The sequence below is a fragment of the Biomphalaria glabrata genome, chromosome 15, assembly GCF_947242115.1.
Source record: "Biomphalaria glabrata chromosome 15, xgBioGlab47.1, whole genome shotgun sequence".
Taxonomy (NCBI): domain Eukaryota; kingdom Metazoa; phylum Mollusca; class Gastropoda; family Planorbidae; genus Biomphalaria; species Biomphalaria glabrata.
Genome location: NC_074725.1, coordinates 19862317 through 19879608, shown reverse-complemented (window position 1 = coordinate 19879608; position 17292 = coordinate 19862317). Strand labels below are relative to the sequence as shown.

The window sequence follows — 17292 nt, the reverse complement described above, 5'->3', positions numbered from 1 at the left end:
TAACTTCACATTCACTTTCACCAATCCTTTGGTCTGCTGGACTGCTGGGGCACCACACAAGATCTGTTAACCTTTTTTTCTCCATTATTTTCTGTCATTTGTCTGATAGAATTTCATTCTGTTAATATTGAAACCTGCCTTTTTACCTGCCTGGATGGACCACTTCGGAGGACGAATTTCAGTTTGTGTTTCCACAAAAACTGTCTTTGTAACCATGTTATTTTAAATTCTGGTCACTGAGCCAGCCTTAAAAAGGGGCGGCGGGCACTAAAGGGCGTTGCCATGCGTAAAATATATGAGCCTGTTGAAGTATGGCAGGGAGGGAGAGAGTAAATCCATTAGCCTACTTTGAGAACCATCGAGAAGGGGGGGAGGGAACCCGGTACTTAACGGCAGTCATAACAACACAACATAGAGGCTCAGAGATTGTGTTTCTTGTGTGTTTTAATACAAGGTGTGCTGAATTTCAAACTAGATCGCCTCTCTCACGTCAAAGTTATATTTCTGGATTATACTATTATTATTTCTAGACAATCTGAAGATAGGTTAAACAGATACAGGTGACACGTCTTCAATGCAGAAGACTTAAGCATTTAGTTTATGGTTTTTTACAAATCTTATATCATCTCACTGTTGTCTGTCTGGTAAAAAGTTTGTACACGTTATTTCTCTCACATCCAATCTCCAATCAAGTTGAAATTTTGCACAATTATTTCTTGTACCCGACAACAAAAAATCAATAAAAAAATATAACCAATTAACTATTGATAATTACTTAATTTGTTTGGTATCGAACAAGGGAAAGAATTCGTACTTGACAGATGTGGTGGTAGACGTCAAATTAGTCCTCTAGAGGAGACCTGAGCCCTAAGAAAACTACTATTTTATGCATTTAAAAAGCGATCACGGTAACATTTTAAAATATACCCCATTCCCCCCCCCCCCTCCTTTTTTTGTGCATTTTTCCCAATTGATGTTCACTCAAGTGATTGGCTCATAGCGTAGTGAGAAAGTAAAATAAATAAAACACACACAAAATTGGTGAAAATATTTCTAATCGCTGAGATTTATTATTGTTAGTCTAGATCTATTACACATGTAATCGCATGACTGATCGAAACTAATTGAAACATTTACACTTTGTACAGATTTTTTTTATTTAAGTATTGTTTATGATTTTCTTCTTACAAAGTTTACATCAACTCAGTCTGTCTGTGTGTCTGGTAAAAAGTTTCAACACATTTTTTCTTCAGCGTCCATTTTCGAATCAAGCTAAAACTTTGCATAATTATTCATTGAGATTGACAAGACATAAATCAATAAAAACATTTAACCAGTTAATCAAAAACATGAATTATATTACTATTAAGCAATTAGTTAATTAATTATTTTTTTTATATCGAAAAGGGGATATAATTTCAATATTATTGAGAAACTTTACAACTATTTATTTGTAACTAACAAAACATTAATCATATTTATATTAAAATTAAACAATTAGTTAATCAATAATTACTGTCTTGTTTGAAATCGAAATAGGGAAATAATTTCTATATTTTTGAGAGAGTTCTTTCCTTTTTTAGCGGCTCTCGTAAGGGGAAAAAGCCGCTATTAGGTTTGTGCAAAATGTTCGTCTGTCCGTCTGTCACACTCAGATCTCGAAAACTAGAAGAGATATGAAAAATATTATTTCATCATTAAATGCGGCTTGAAAAGTTTAGGTGCAAAGGCTACTTTTGGTTTTCTAAAAGCAAACCGTTTAATTTATAAAATTAATTATGCAAGCGATTTTTTCATAATAATACACCACTTCTAAAACAATTACGTAAATGTAAGGGAGGCAATGTTACAATATGCGAAGTAAGATGGATACTTTTGTGTATTTTCAGTATCACTAAGTCAAATATATTTATAAAATGTACAGGAAATGTTTACAACAAATATAAATAATAGTTAAAGGTGTTTTTTTTGGTCAACTAGTTGCTAAAATTAAAAGAAAACATTTCTGTTTGTTTATAAAGGCTAACAATGCACTTTGTATGTAAATATCACGCACATTTTTTAAAATGGACTTTTCATGTCGCAACATGATCAGGTGCTAAACCAATTCCTTAAACTATCGTATAAAATCAGATTTTATTTATTTTTTATTTAGTGCCCCCATCCGAATAAAAGATTATTTTTGTGCGTTTTGTCTGTTGGTCGGTCTGTCCGTCACGATTAGAATAACAAATAACACAATCTGATTTAACCTTTAATTTTTCATTCATAAATATTGCAATAGTTTTAAGTATCTATAATAGATTGTTCCGGATGTTTTGTGAAAAACAAATCAATGCCAATGAATATTTGTTTGCTCTCCTAACTTATATTACATTTTATTTCCATGCTTAAACGTTGCAAGAAACACATGATCTTTAATATATTGTTCCTGTTTTTTAATGTTGATAGCATATAAATGCTAAATAAAATATCTATACTGCTTTATATTTCATTAACTATAATGTTGCTCCGGATATTGTTTTATAAAAATAAATTATGTCAAATGATTGTTTGAAATCGCATAATTGACTAATATTACACTTATATTCTTTGACACTACGTCACTATAGTTTATTTATCAATATCTATTGTTCCGAATTTTTAACTTAAAACAAATTTATGTCAAATAATTTTATTTTTTTCAAAAATATCGACAATAGGTTATTCAGGATTTTAAAATAAGAAAGTAATTTACTAGCAACGATTATTGAAAATCAATTTTTAGACTTATTTTATAGTTAATTTTCTTGCCGAAACATAATAAAAGTTGTTTAATCGGTAAAGAATGTTCCGGATTTTGTTTCGAAAAAGAAATCGACCTACATTACCTTAATTTTCTTACAAATCGTCGCCGAATTTTATATAAAAAATCTAAAAACGCTAAAAAATGTTTGAAATAATAAATAAAAGAAATAATTTTCTCATTTACGAAAATTGTTCCGATTTTTTATGAAAAATAGTTTAACTCTATTTATGTAAAATCGCACTTCTCTCTTACACTACATTTAACTTTCTAGCTAAAACGTTAGAAAATCTAATTATCGTTAATATTATGCTCCGATTTTTAAGGAAAACAACTTCCTAACACCAAAGTATGGTTTGAAAAAATCTCCATAAGGCTATGGTACATCTAATTTTCATAATAGACCATCCCACAAATTTAATTAAAGGTATTTGATTAATCTGAAATACTTATTTTCTCTCACTATAAATATATAAACATCCGGAACAATCTATTATAGAAACTTAAAACTAATGCGATGTTTCGGAGGGAAATTAAATTTTAATCAGATTTTCAATTATTTTTAGTCTTTTTTTTCTCGCTATTAACATAACAGACAGACAGACTGACAGACAAAACAAAAAAAACGTCTTTAATCCTTTTATATATATATACTAGCCTGGCATTACCCGCGGCCTGCGGGTCTAAGTTTGTGTTTACTAATGTAGTGGATTGGATTTAGATGTATGTTAAACGTAGCTAATGATTCTTTCACGTTATTTCTCTTTCGCTACGAAAATAAAATTAGTTTTGCGAAAAATGGGTTTACCCGAAATCGATACATTCTTATCTATTAAAAACGAAAAGAGCAATAGCTTTGTTAAATGAATGGGATTATAAAGCGAACAATTAAACGAAATAATTTTTAGTACGCTATTCATGAATGAATATAGATCTAGGCCTATCTCAACTCGGCTTCGCAGCTTTTGTAAACGAATATAGTCTCTTAAAAATAATGCTTTAGAAAACCAAATTTGAATGTTTATTTGATCAATATATGAAATGAATGGACTATAATTAGTATGTTCACGTGTTAAAGTATAAAACTATCTGTGCGAAGAGAAGTTTTATCATCTTAGAGTTGAATTAGAGTTTTAGATCTAGGGATGGGATTATAAAGTAAACAATTAAACGAATTAATTTTTAGTACGCTATTCATTACGGCATTGTCTAGTGAAAGAATGTTCGTCAGGAAATCTGTAGTTACATATATTAGGAACTAATTAATGTAAAAAATGCTTTTGAAACACAAAATTGAAGGTTAATTTTATTATATAATGAAATCAAAGGATCTTCTTTTGTATTTTCATGTGTCAAAGTAAAAAACTATCTGCGCAAAGTGTATTTCTTAAAATTAGATCTAGGTCTTAATCCTTTCGATCTTTTCTCATGTCAACATTGTAGATAAGGCCTAGATCCATAAAATACTATAGCTTTAATAGAGTCGGACAACTTTATTTTTTTTTTAGGGTCTTAAGTTTGTTTTAGGGCTACAATACATACACTAAGGTCTAAGTTGGTACCCAAGAAACATTCCTGCCAATTTTTATCAAGATTGGTCAAGCAGTTTTGATGTCTATAAGTAACATACATACACCTCACATTCTACTTTATAGTATAGATATAGATATATATATATATATATATATATATATATATATATATATATATATATATATATATATATATATATATATATATTAAGTCTAAATAGCCATCAAATGAAATGCTAAAAGAAGCTGATCGTATAGATGACATTTTTTAGTCTAACTAGGACGTGTGACGTAAAGGAATTTTTTTTCCTTTGACGTCATATGGAGTTAATTCTTTAAATGCTAAAACAACTCGGTATAGTAATGTTTATTAAACCTCGTAATGTGACTCGCATTTTAAAAAGACATAATAGCTAGATTTAGATCTAATCTAGATTTTTTACACTAGATCTAGATTTCATTTAAACTAGAGGTAGATTTTTTACACTAGATCTAGATTTTTTTTCTTAAACTAGAGCTAGATTTTTAAAACTAGATTTAGATTTAAGTTCTAATTAAAATCATTATAGAATCTAGATCTAGAATTTCTTGGTCTAGTTTAGAATGTTTGTTGTTTTACATGTTTCGGATGTTCCTTCAGAGTTGTAGTCCAAACCTCCCGTAGGACGACGGGGGATGGGAGCGGAAAGGGTTTGAACCTAGGACCATCGATGAATCCAAACGACAGTCCACCGCGCAAACCGCACTACCAGACAGCCATGATTTAGACTAGATCAAGATCAATAATTTTAATTTCTAGGCTTAAAGTGTAGATTTTTATTTCTAAAGTCCAGATTGTCAATATGTCAATATTGCTATATTATAAAATACTAAAACCAATCTACTATTTTAATATTTCATATTGCAATTAGTCTATTAATTGATTATCTAGTGTTTTTTTATATAAATCTTATTTAAATTACATCTACATTATCCCAAATATATATTATAGATCTAGATCTAGAAGATATAGATATTGAGAGTGCTAAATTAGTAGTTTAATTTAGGTAGATCTACATCCTCATTCTAGTTCCATTTCAAAGAAAATGCTCAATACCAAAAGAGTATCTAAAATCGCTCTTCTGACATATTGTACATACCCGGTAGTTGTCATTCCGTAATGTGTAGGTATATTATCAATAGTAGGCTATTAATTTGTAACCAGTTTGTCATTAGATTAAGAGCAATGCCTGGTCGTGCGGTTAGCGCGCAGGACTGATTATCTCTACGGTCTCGGTTTCATACCCTGCTCGATGCCATCCTCAGTCGACCAGCGAATATGCTGATCCGACAGGGATCCGTCTCCCACGGGGGCCGCCTCTGAAACACAAACTCTCTTTGTAATCTTGTTTTTTCTACATCTGCAACAAGAGTGTTAGTGAGCATATTATACAGAGAGGACGTTGTTGTGGGTCCCCTTAGAGTTAGACCGGTAGTGGCAGGTCGACCGTATCGTTAGCCATTCACAACAGGTTGGTTAGATTTAGAAAGGTGATGGGCTTTGTTAGGGGTCAAAGGAGACCAGCAAACCTAAACTGTAACAGACTAGTGGGCAAACTGAGGCAACAAGGACTCTCCGCTCTTGAAGTACACATAATACGCAACACACATTTGTTTTTTCAAACATAATGTTTCACAGTGATACAGATTGTCGAAAATGGGAAGGGGTGAAATGTAGTATGGATTTCGCACTTAGCTGGTAACATACCTAATATTTAAAGCAGAATGTAAGGCGTAAGTATGTTTGTATGTATCTATGTCCCGCATCGAAATCAAAACCGTTTGACCAATATTGATTAAACTTGGCATGTATGTTCCTTATATCGTTAAAAAAAAGTACAGTTCCCCCTTTCCGATCAGATGATTTCTGTTTCTGTGGCCTGCGGTTAACGAGGGTGTCATGTGGCCAGCAAAACGACCAACCTTTCCAATCTTCAAAAAGGATTTTAACCCCGGTCCCCTGTTCAAAAGCCAAGCGCCTTACCGCTCAGCCACCGCGCCTCCTGGGAGGAGACCGTAGTGAATATTTAAGGCCTCACCCCTTTTCAAAACGAGATAAAATGCCTAAATGTTTCTCTAATATTAAAGAGCGAAACTCTTTTACAAATCAAGCGGGTCATATTTGGCTAGTATGTATATTAGAACAAATGTATATAAAAATGCCCCTAGTATTTAATAAAAAACAACAACTGAAACCATCAATTTAAAGTTAATTTGACGCCTATCGTAATCGAAAACAAAAAAAAAAAAGGTATTTGTGAAGATCTCTTACTCTAATAAATTATATCAATTTGTCGGATAATTACGAAGTTTTTTTTTCAAAAAGCCTGTTGAATGAGATCCAAAGAAATGTTTACAAAAAGCACGCGTGCAATGCGTTCATTCGAGGCATGAAATACATCTTTGTCGGCATCATTTTTTTTTGTTGATTGTGCAGGGTGTTCGAAAAGAATGCGGAACGGCAATATGTAAAACAAAAACACCTCGAAGTTGGTGTTCCTTTAGTACAGTTCCATGATTGAATTTTTGTATTTAAGTTTCAAATTTTGGCTGCTGCCAATTTGGGGAAATACCGAAAGTTAAACTTAAAGGCTTATAGCAAAGTTGAAATTTTTCGCGAATAGCCGCACTAATACTGCGAATCTATCAAAACGGTTTTTTAGTGAGCCCTTGAAAGGTAAAAGAATCCTGTGTGCACAATTTCATGCAAATCTTTTCGGCGATTCCATAGATTTCTTAATAGATGAATAAGTCAGTGGTATTTTAAATTATATTTATGATGGTCACTGAGCCTCTTTGTTCTTTCACACACCAAGCAAGAGTTTCACTTGATCTCAGTGAGTTTGTAGAGGCTGCTACCTCATTTGGACTATCAAACACAACAACAACAACAAAAAAAACACAAGAAAATATTTTTAAAAAAAACTTTTTTAAAAACAAAACTTATATTAAGCGTACTTGTATGAATTAGTTTGGATCAGTCGTTTAATTAAATTTGTAGTAGATCTAGACAATGAAAATTAAATCTTTGCGATTAATATTTTTTTTACCAATAGTTTTTGTATAGTGCTATTTCATGCTTTTAGCTTTCTCACTGCGTTATGATCCTAGCACTTGACCAGGGGGGTTTTACTTCAATTGGTTTCTAAAAGCATTTCAAAAAAAGGTTAACGACTTATATTCAAATTCGTGGGTCACGGTTCCTCGGGCAGACGTGCTAAAAAATGACTATTTTGAGTGGCTACCTATAAAGGGGACTAACTCAGTTTATACCACCACTCCAGTCAAGTAAAATTTCGTTCCCTTCTTCAAGATACCAGAAAAAATTAACAATAGCTAATTAACAAATGGACCTCATTCACCAATAGTAAACAAACAACATTTAGTCACGTGATAATATTGATAAAACAACGAAAAAAAAATCTGTCACGTGATAGCCATTGTGTATTAAAATTTAAACCGTAATTTGTATAGAAGAGATAGAGAATCACGTGGCTAAATGTTGTTTGTTTGTTGTTGTTTTTTTTTTATTGAATCTTGTGTTGTTAGGTAAAATTTCAGCTTGATCCGAGATTTGGTGTTGGAGAAATAACGTGTACAAACTTTTTACCTCCCAGAGTGAGTTGATATTAGCTTTGTAAAAAAAACTTGGAAATTTCTGGGTGGACTTGATCTCAGCAAACCGTTCTAACGATTTACCTTGAAGTTAAACAGTAACTGTATATCGGGAAACGAAGTACTGGCTAGTTGGGAAAACTCTAGTTTGACCGTTTTCATTTTTCAAATTAAAAAAAAAAAGCAATACATTTTAATTTGGCTAGAGAACGAGAAAATTATTTATCTTGAACGGATTATACGTCTTCGAGTATTTCCGCATGTAGGTATTATACATAGACATAAATAAATATAGACTGGCCTATTAAAGAGTTTTATGAAACGAAAATTTGTGACTTGCAATTTTATGTACTTTATTATACAGTTTTTATGAGCAGTATGAAAGTTAAGTATTCATATCTATTTCAGCCACACACCTATATATATTGTAAATTAGGAGGCAGTGTAGTTTTGTCATAGACCTAAATAAATATAGACTGGCCGATAAAAGAGTTTTATGAAACGAAAATGTGTGACTTGCAATTTTGTGTACTTTATTATACAGCATTTATGAGCAGTATAAAAGTTAAGTATTCATATCTATTTCAGCCATAACCTATATAAGTATTACAATATTTTTACTTGTGTTTTTTTTTTATCTCTAAGACTGAAGATCATGCAACTTTTCAGAATTCGGAAATCCGACAACAATAGATGTATATGTTTTCAAGTTACATGAAGTTAATTCCTTTTGCCAGTCTATATTTTTTTATGTCTATGAGTTTTGTTTAATCTCTAAGAATGAAGATCATGCAATTTTTCATAATTCGGAAATCCGAATACAATAGATTACATGTTTTCAAGTTACATGAAGTTACTTCCTACAGCCAGTCTATATTTATTTATGTCTATGGTATTATATTATATGTTAAATATTTTAATGTTCAGAAACATTTAGATCTAAAATCTAGATCTAAAGGAGTATCATTAGAATATTATAAAGTGTAGTAGATCTATACATTCTCTAAACCAGAATTTTTTTTCCTCGTGGGAGGGGGGGTTCCTCTTTTTACAATACCTCTATTCAAGTCACTCCTTCATGGAGAGTGGGCAGACGATGATCTCAAAAATGGCTCTAACGATTTTCGTAAAAATCTTAACAGTTGATGTATATTTCGGACAAAAAAAAATGACTAGCTCGTTGGCCATATGGGAACAACTCTAGTTTGACTGTTATCATTTTTCAAAGTAAAAATAAATTTAAATTTGGCTTGAGGCTAAATCTAGGACTATCGCGTTCTTGAAAGGACTATCACTTGCGGGAATTTCCTAATGTAAGGTATTGTAATAACTTAAGGGAGGCAACTCAAAGAGACTTAGACGTTTATTTACACGGAGACATGACAAACACAAAGGGTCATCTGCCTTGAGCACAGCATCTCCATCTCATCTCTCGATTGGGCAGATATCGTTCTTCTTTCTAATGTAAACATCCTTCCTAGTCTGGTTTCTAGAAGTGCGCACCTTCTGCACTATCTTGAACGGCGGCGGTGCGCATAGCAGAGTTATAACAGTTTAATTGATTCAAGAGTTTAATCAAATGAATGTTCAGGAAATATTTGTTCTAAGTCTAGATCTAAATGCTTATCATTGGAATATTAGAAGGTGTACTATATATATACATTCACTTAACAAGGATTTTCTCTCGGGGAGAAGGGGGAAAGGTAAAAAAAAATGTTTTTAACTCTAACATTCGTTAATTTTTAAGATAAATAAATTTTGCTAAAAAGTTGCATTTTTATTGTCAATGTTTTTCTCCCTTAAATTATGTTACATTCTTTAATTTATAAAATACAGTAACAGTTAATGTTACAGTGTATAAGTGCACACAAATTATTAGAAACATTTTGAAGACATAGATTATTAATATTTCAGGGCCGGTCTTAAGTCTGATGGCTCATTAGCTCAAAGAGACTATTTGAAGTTGTAGAGGGTGGTAAATGGTGCAATGGATGGTGTTCTTGCGATGAAGTAAAAAGAAAATGACTTTATAGTGAAAAGTAAATATAAAACATGTTTTTAGATATATTTTCTTTGATCTGCTCGAACCTTCCATCAACCCGATCGAGCTTACTAACTGGGAAAAAATCCGATCGAGGAAAAGTACGCTTGGCGATACCCCCCTGCACCTCTTTAACCTCATATTTAATTTTAACTAAGCCAGTGATACATTAAATCAGTTTATTTTTATAGAGAAAAGGACGAGAAATTCAGAGATACCATCAGTTTTTTCATAGGTCAGACTGTTACGGTGCTATAAAAATCCAAACGTGAAAATTGCTGCCAGCGGCTTAAACCTAGCCTAAGCCTAAGGACAATACTGGATCTAAATCTAAATGCTAATAATGACCAAGTCTGTTTCATTCTATGCTAAATGTAGATCAAGATCTAAATCTTCATTATTACTATTCATAGAAGTATAAATAGAACAATTATAAAGCTTCTTCAGTTGTAAAAATTGTGGGTGTGTCTTGAACAAGCATACAGATAAACAATACTAAAAAAAAGAAAATGGGCAAAAAATGCCCACAGTTGATGATTATTTCATGTAGATCTACCATTTCCTTTCTTTTTATTTATCATAAGCTTAGATCTAGAGATATATCTAGATCTAGAGTCTAAGTCTAGAGATAAAAGCTTAGATCTAGTCAATCTCGATCTACACTTTACACTTAGCCTACTGACAATAATTGATTTAGATCTAAATACTAATAATATAGATATAAATACGCTAAATGTAGACTTACATGGATCTAATCTATATATCTAGATCAAATTCTTCATTATTACTATTTATTTGTGATAAATTTTAGAATAATTATAAAGTTTCTTCAGTAGTAAACATTGTAGGTGTGTCTTGGACTAGCGTAGTCATGGCGACGTGTTTTTTTTTACATCGTAAAAAAGTAAAAATAAATGTCTAAATAAAGCCAAAAGCTTCTAATTTCTATGTAAACAAAGGATGAAGAACTCTTTTATAAAGTAAAAATAGTTCCACTGTTGTTAGTTAAAAAGTTTAATTTAAAAATGCAACGAAACAAAGGTAGGGTATGAACGTCTATGGGATGGACGTTCCGTGCGTTTAGGGCAGTCAGACCGTCTATGGGATAGACGCTCCGCACTCAATGAGTTAAAGATAGCCTTACGCCCATGACTCATTTTCTTTACTACTGGGTAGTTAAAAAGAATAATTCCACACCTCTTGAGTTTGACCTCACCATAAACTTAGCTTTTACCATAGACTTATATATTATATCTAGACTAGAAACCGGAAATAAATTCTTATCCGCGATTGATCGATTCACAGACCTATATATAGAGATTTTATGTACGTAAACTCTTTTTTAAGCTCTAAGGGGGTCGCCCCAATCAATCTTTTCTGTCTTAGAAAAGTAATGATCTTTAGTTTTCAAAGTTTAGAAATAATGCAAAATCATTGCTTGGATATTCACGCAAATATATGAAACAAAGCCATTTCCTGTTTGTTTCCATTGGGATAATGTTTCAAAAATCCTAGATGGAAATAATTCATGTTGATTTAAATCATCTTATGTACATTTAAATAGATTGATTACCTAGATCTTTCTAGATTATGTATCTAAAAATTGCAAAATAATAATTATGAGACAAGAGTACTCTTATTTTTGATGTTCAATTACTAGATCTAGATCTAAAAATTAAATTATATGTTACATAGGTTAGGGTTGAAAAAAAAACAACTTTTAACTACTTTACAAAACAACGTCTTGATCCAACTTTCTAAAAAGTTTTCACTTTTTTGTAGTGTTAAAAAATCTCCATGTCCAGTCTAGAGTAGTAGGCTATATATATATGTCTATGGCTTTTACAAGGAAAAGGAAATAGTATGTGTCGGAAGTGAAGAAAAAAGGTGCATGCGCAGTAGCAATATTGTAGTAATTTGGTAAACATTCAAATAAAAAAGTTTTAGCAATAAAATTGAACCAGTCGAACCTCTCGACAAATTGGGGCTGATCGAACTTCGCACTTTATATCTAGATCTAGATATAGAACTAGATATATAATCTAGAGTCTATATCTAGACTAGAACTCGTATGAATTTACATGTTTAATCTTAAATTACTATACCTAGGCCAATGTTATGATCATGAATAGTAGGCCTTTTGTACTATGCTGTTTGTATCCAATTCATTTCTTAATGTGATACTATTGTTTACATAATAAATAAATCTGCACCCCTAAGCCAGTAGCGGCCTTAGGGGGTGGCAAGTGGGGCAACCGCCCCAGACCCCGCATCTTAGGTGTACCCGCGATCGGAGATTTTATTGTCACCAACTTCAAAAACCAAATCAGTTCTCATAAACTAGGATTTGTTACTAAATATTTTCCCACAATTTTTATTATACCAATTACCATTTAAATTCTTAAAATACATTTTTGGTAAAGACTGCTTCTAATGAACTACCAATTCTAAGAGGCTATCATCGTTTAACAGTTCTTAATAAAAACACGTAGGTGGAAGCAACCAATCCAAATCGTATATTTCATATTTAAACATGGACGTCCAAACGGATTTTATTAGAAAAAATGCGTAGTGATAAAGTTTGAACTACTCTTTGAAATACTTTGAATTATGAAAATTGTATATGAAAAAGTCATTTATAACATTTGTAGTAACATAAATGCAACTTTTGACAAATTGATTTTTCTATGAAAATAACTAAACAAATCTACAGTGTTTTCTTGACTTTCGCTGGTGATACATTCCAAGACCGCACGCGAAGGTCAGATTTTTGCGGCATTTAATTTCATATTCTTACTCTATTTTCGGATATGAACAGTAAGCCTATCACAGGACATCTCCAAACACTTAAAACCTCTAGATAACCATTTCCTATTTCATTAATAACTTTTACATGCTGTTCCTTTAAAAATACATTAATGATATGTCGCATTTCAATAAAAACAAATTGGTACGTAATAAAAACTACGTATACATTAAATATACTGTTAATTTAGTCTGCAATGGAAAAAAAAACGGGTGAGGGTGTATGAGAAGGATTCCTTATTTGTAATCGAGCCTGTATTGAACCAGATGATGTGCTTATACAGCTATTTCGGCCAATCAGCTTCCAGAAAGTTTGGCGATGACGTATTAATTTTTTTCCAATAGGCTACTGTGTGCATAGACATCGGGCGGCCGTGGGGAAATCCGTGTCACCATGTATAAAAAAAAACAAACCGCGGGAGTATTATTTTTATTTTATTTTTTTTAAACCTGTGGTATAGCCCTTCCTCAAAAGTCAGGTCTGTGAAAGTGTATGGACCACTGTAGCTCTTATAGCCCACTTTGTTCTTATAGAACGTCCTATTGGCTTCAATTTGCAGAGTGAGAGAGGAGACTTAATAGTAGTAGTGCACGGGTGTTTTCCCTTTTTATTGGCTTCTGTTAATGGAGAACAATTACACTACAGTCTATAACGTACTTACGTAATGTATCTACGCAATGTTCTATGTTTTGTAGCAAAAATAAGGCCCACAACTTAGAGGCAGTCTGTATTGTTATTGTTACAGGGTTAGAGACGGATGAGTCCGTTAGCGTGATGAGTTTACGGTATATATATAGTCTACCCTTACGGCTAAGAACCCCGCACATGACGCTCGCCCAGGGCCCCGCGCACTGCTAACGCCGCCGGTGCCCTAAGCTCTCAGAAGATGAGATAATAATTAAAATTTTGTTCAAGTTATCAATACATTTATAATATATATTTATATTATAAATATATCTAGATCTGGGCTCTATTTAGTCTTATTTAGACTGTCAAGTGAAGGCCCCTATTATGAGGATATGTCAAAACTGCGCGCTATAAAAGTAGTTTGTTATTTTTTAAACTTATAACTAAAACGAAGTTCGTATCAAAATTCTTTTAAAAAAAAAACTTTTGAGTCAGTATTCTATTCAATAAGTTAGTTAATAAATGGAAAATATATTTTATAATGATCCATTGACACTTTTACCATTGTGAACTTAGATGCTAATTTTTTTTTACCAATGCGCGAATCTATGAATGAAGCTTGAGTTATTAATGAAGAAGTCCATGACCTTTTTAAAAAAAGTTACCTCGCCTGAAGTTTTTCATTGAAAAGTGTTGTAATTCTTTGAAAAGTCTGCTTGCATATATAATTTTAAAAATTAGATGGCTCACTTTTGGAAAAGAAAAAAGTAGCCATTGCATCAGAACTTTGAATGATCTAAAATATCATGTCCGATTTTCATTTTCTCTTCTAGTTTCTGAAATCTAAACGGGACGGACGGACAGATAGGCCACACAAAACTAGTAGCGTCTTTTCCCCTTTAGGGGGCCACTAAAAATACTCCCAAAATGACTTCGGGTATATAACCTTCCTTAACAAATTATTTAACCGAGCGAGGCCAGGCCAGGCCACCTGGTACTATATATATATATATATATACTAGACATATGTTACCCGCAACCCGCGGGTCTTTATTTGCGCATTACTGTCGATATAGTCACTGAGAGTGTTTTGTAAACAATTAAACGAAATAATAATGTAATAAGTAAAGCGAATGTGTCAATGTAAAAATAGTGTGAATAAAGTTATCAAATCAAAATAGCTAATAGGCTTAAATCCATTTTTTTTTTCAAATTAAAACATTTGCTTGTAGGCCTACATATATTTGATTAAAATTTGAGATGAATAGACTAAATTTTGTATGTTCATTTGTATAAAGTATAAAGTAGATCTTGAGGTAGACATAGATCTAAATCTACACTAATCTAGAGTTAAACATAGGCTTTTATAGAGTTCATTCTGTGCTGCGCATGCGTGACCTTTTTTCATGAATGAATATAGGCCTATCTAAACACGGCCACGCAGCTTTAGCGAACAGCGAACGCATGTATTAAAAATGCTTTAGAAAAACAAATTTGAATGTTAATTTGATTAAAATATGAAATGAATGGACAATAATTAGTATGTTTATGTGTTAAAGCATAAAACTATCTTTGCCAAAAGAAGTTTTATCATCTTAGAGTTCAATAAGAGTTTTAGACCTAGCCCTAGGCCTAGGAATAGACTCAGTAGAGAGATGTGTTAATGTGTAACCATTTGGTAATGTCTAATGAAAGAATGTTCGCCAGGAAATCTGTAGTCACAGATATCAGGAACTAATTTATGTAAAAAATGCTTTTGAATAATCTAGTGGATTGGATTTAGATGTATGTTAAACGTACCCGAAGTCGATACATTCTTATCTAATAAAAACGAAAAGAGCGATAGCTTTGTTAAATGAATGGGATTATAAAGTGAACAATTCAACGAAATAATTTTTAGTACGCGATTCATGAATGAATATAGATCTAGGCCTATCTCAACTCGGCTTCGCAGCTTTCGTAGATGAATGTAGCTTTAGAAAACCAAATTTAAATGTTTATTTGATCAAAATATGAAATGAATGGCCTTTATTAATATGTTTATGTAATAAAGTATAAAACTATCTGTGCGAAGAGAAGTTTTATCATCTTAGTGTTGAATTAGAGTTTTAGATCTAGGGATGGGATTATAAAGTAAACAATTAAACGAATTAATTTTTAGTACGCGATTCATTACGGTATTGTCTAATGAAAGAATGTTCGTCAGGAAATCTGTAGTTACATTTATAAGGAGCTAATTAATGTAAAAAATGCTTTTTAAACACAAAATTGAAGGTTAATTTTATTAAATAATGAAATCAAAGGATCTTCTTTTGTATTTTCATGTGTCAAAGTAAAAAACTATCTGCGCAAAGTGTATTTCTTAAAATTAGATCTAGGTCTAAATCCTTTCGATCTTTTCTCATGTCAACGTTGTAGACATGGCCTAGATCCATAAAATACTATAGCTGTAATAGAGTCGGACAACTTTATTTTTTTTAGGGTCTTAAGTTTGTTTTAGGGCTACGATACATACACTAAGGTCTAAGTTGGTACCCAAGAAACATTCCTGCCAAGTTTTATAAAGATTTGTCAAGCGGTTTTGATGTCTATAAGTAACATACATACACCTCACATTCTACTTTATAGTATAGACTAGCCTGGCATTACCCGCGGCCTGCGGGTCTAAGTTTGTGTTTACTAATGTAGTGGATTGGATTTAGATGTATGGTAAACTTAGCTATTTCTCTTTCGCTAAGAAAATAAAATTAGTTTTGCGAAAATGGGTTTACCCGAAGTCGATACATTCATATCTATTAAAAACGAAAAGAGCGATAGCTTTGTTAAATATATGGGATTATAAAGTGAACAATTAAACGAAATAATTTTTAGTATGCGATTCATGAATGAATATAGATCTAGGCCTATCTCAACTCGGCCTCGCAGCTTTTGTAAACGAATGTAGTCTCTTAAAAATAATGCTTTAGAAAACCAAATTTGAATGTTTATTTGATCAATATATGAAATTAATGGACTATAATTAGTATGTTCATGTGTTAAAGTATAAAACTATCTGTGCGAACAGAAGTTTTATCATCTTAGAGTTGAATTAGATTTTTAGATCTATGGATGGGATTATAAAGTAAACAATTAAACGAATTAATTTTTAGTACGCGATTCATTACGGTATTGTCTAATGAAAGAATGTTAGTCAGGAAATCTGTAGTTACATATATAAGGAACTAATTAATGTAAAAATGCTTTTGAAACACAAAATTGAAGGTTAATTTTATTATATAATGAAATCAAAGGATCTTCTTTTATACTTTCATGTGTCAAAGTAAAAAACTATATGCACAAAGTGTATTTCTTAAAATTAGATCTAGGTCTAAATCCTTTCGATCTTTTCTCATGTCAACATTGTAGACATGGCCTAGATCCATAAAATACTATAGCTGTAATAGAGTCGGACAACTTTATTTTTTTTTTAGGGTCTTAAGTAATTTTCAGGGCTACGATACATACACTAAGGTCTAAGTTGGTACCCAAGAAACATTCCTGCCAAGTTTTATCAAGATTGGTCAAGCGGTTTCGATGTCTATAAGTAACATACATACACCTCACATTCTACTTTATAGTATAGATATATGCTTAGGGTTTACTGGGCGTTAGGGTTAGGGTTTTGAAAAAAAATCGCCCCCCCCCCACTCCAAAGTTCTGGATTCGCTAGTGGTCCCAACATGATATAACCTACACACGCACACTTTTTATATTGATTGGCTAGATAAGGATGCCAACAGTCTTCCAAATAAATAACAAAGTAAGCCTACGCTCTTATTAGTTTCATTTAATGGGTTATATTTGTTCG

At 32.1% G+C, this 17292-nt stretch overlaps 1 protein-coding gene across 6 annotated transcripts in view; it reads left to right on the top strand.

Annotated features, from left to right (window-relative positions):
- Window positions 1–326: 326 nt before the first annotated feature.
- The window catches only part of LOC106060910 (uncharacterized), a 28760-nt gene continuing 11794 nt past the window's right edge, over window positions 327–17292 (top strand). The window contains exons 1-3 of one of the 6 annotated variants that reach the window (XM_056013037.1): window positions 338–560; window positions 7906–8233; window positions 9886–10010. The gene's annotated coding sequence lies outside the window, so the exon portion shown is untranslated. Of the gene's footprint in view, window positions 561–7905; window positions 8234–8966; window positions 9675–9885; window positions 10011–17292 lie in introns of those variants that run through there. The other 5 variants (XM_056013039.1, XM_056013038.1, XM_056013041.1 and 2 more) reach the window with 5 other exon arrangements.